The sequence below is a fragment of the Athene cunicularia genome, assembly GCF_003259725.1.
Source record: "Athene cunicularia isolate RWA chromosome 11 unlocalized genomic scaffold, athCun1 chr11_part2, whole genome shotgun sequence".
Lineage (NCBI taxonomy): Eukaryota > Metazoa > Chordata > Aves > Strigiformes > Strigidae > Athene > Athene cunicularia.
In genome coordinates, this window is record NW_020799114.1 from 1,888,686 (window position 1) to 1,890,949 (window position 2,264).

Consider the following 2,264-nt stretch of genomic DNA (forward strand, 5'->3'; position numbering starts at 1 on the left):
CCCCCCCCCCCGGGGCTGCCAGCGCCTGCTCGCCCGGTGCTGCACCTCAGCTTATCGCCCCATCGAGAGATTTCGAAGAAATAGGCTGAACTGTGCCGGAGAGCAAAGATTAATCCCGTCATCACACCGCAGCCACGCATCGGGCGATCGATGGCTGAGAAAGGCACGGCCGGCCCCTGCGTCCTGGGGGGGACACCGGGGTCCCGGGGCAGGGCGGGGGCACACGGGGAGGGAGGACGGTGCCCGTGAGGTGGCACCGTGCGACGTGGCTGCATCTTCCTCCGGCACGGGGTGAGCGCAGGACCGGGGTGTGATGAAGAAGCAGCGCCCACGGCACGCTTATGGTTGGGGAAATAAATACTGCAGCCGGGCGAGGATGCGGCACCGAGCCAGGCCAGAGCCTGCGGCCACCCCGTGTCTGCTCCCGGCTGAGCCAGAGGTGCAGCCGCATCCATACTTTTTGTTTTTTTTTGCCAAAAATTTGCAAAAAACCTCATTTGCTTTCCCTGTGGGACTGAGCAGGAGGGATGAGCAGAGGGAGCCCGGCGGGTGCTGCGCAAACCCACCCAACCCAGCGGGTCCAGCATCCCCTCACCCCAGCTGCATCTGTGGGACTTTAGTTAAATGTGGATGAACCAGCTCTGCCCTTCGGCGGGGACCCGGGCGCGGAGGTCCCCGCGGTGTTTGCAGCTGCCTGGATACTATCTGGATAAATACAGCTATCGGGGTGTCACGGGACGGCGGCCCAGCACCAGCCACCCCGTGCTGCTCCTATTAATACAGCGCTTTGTGCCCAGCCCCGGGGGGCTGCCAGCCCTGGGGCAGGGGGGGGTCACAGCGCCAGGTACGGCCCCTGCACAAGCCCTGGAGATGCAGAGCCTGGGGGAACAGGGCCGAACTGGGGGTTCTTGCTGCCATCCCAGCGTGTGCGGGATGTCCCCACGGCACGGGAGGCCCCAGGAGGGAGGGCGGATGGATCCATCCATCCATCCATCCATCCATCCATCCATCCATCCATCCATCCATCCGTACCCAACCTCCCATGGCTCTCCCGCTCCTGTCCGGGCAAAACCAAGCTGGAAAAGCCCCAACTCCCCCCCGCCCCGGCAGCCCCATCTCGGCCCCGTCGCACACCCCTGCTGCTGTTTTTAGAATCGGCGAGTGCACGGCGGAAGGAATAAATCCTGACAACTCAACTAGTGAAATGATGTGATGGCACCGCTCCGATAAGATGGAGGGAGCCGATTGGGAAGAGTCTTAAGCTGTGAACACGCAGCATCTCCACTCTTCACCTCCGCTCACAAAGGGAAATCTCTCCAAAGGGGCTAAGGAGATTATCCCGGCTTTGCCGTCCCGGGTGCTCGAGTAATCAGGGCAGCCTTGGGGACGACAAAGGAGTGAGGAGGGTTTAAATTCGAGCCTTGCTGGGCTGCGCCTGCTTGGGCTCAGCCTGGGGATGCTCTGGCTGAGCTGTGCTTGACCAAAGGGGGATGGTTGTGGGAGAGCTGGGCTGCTGCTGGCTCTGCCTCCCCGGGTTTGGGGTGCAGGGGGCCACCCGGCTGCCCCGCTGGGGCGGGAGCTGAGGGGAGCTTTTTGCCTTTATCGCTCCTGCCCATCGCTTGCAATTTATTGATTTTTTTTTTTTTTTGACAGAGTACAAAAGCGAATCTTTTATCAGGCTGAACCCTGCCCCCAGTTAATGGAGGAGCTGTGACCTACCCAGGAGAGCAGAGGCGGCACCTCCCAGCGCCCGGGGAGGGGATGGGGGGGGGATGGCACCCCAAAAGGGCCGGGCACCCCGCTCACCAGCTGTGCTGCACAGCTGGCAGGCGCTGGCAGCGGGACGGGCACCGGCCGTGCCACGTGTCACCCCAGGATCGCCCCACGGAAGCTGGGGTGCCCTGCCCCGGCAGGATGCGCCCCGAGAAGCCTCCCTGCCGTGTTTGCATTTGGGGTGTTGCTGCGTCCTGCTGGGAGGTGGCCCCAAGGGGGTCCCTGTCACCGGGGTGTCCCCATCCTGGGAAATAAATGGGAGCTGTGCCCGCAGGGATGGGGACAGGAATAAACACTGGGAATAACATCGGAAAGTGCTCGGGGAGGATGGGAAATAGCAAAACTTCCCGGTTTCCCCAGAGCTGCCTGGATCCCTGTGCCAGGGACCCCCTGTCTCTGCTCTGTCCCCCCAACTCGTGGGGCTGCTGGGGACCCCCCGGCTCTGCCCAGGCTGGTGCCAGGCAGCGGGTAGGGGTGCAGGGAGGGGGGGG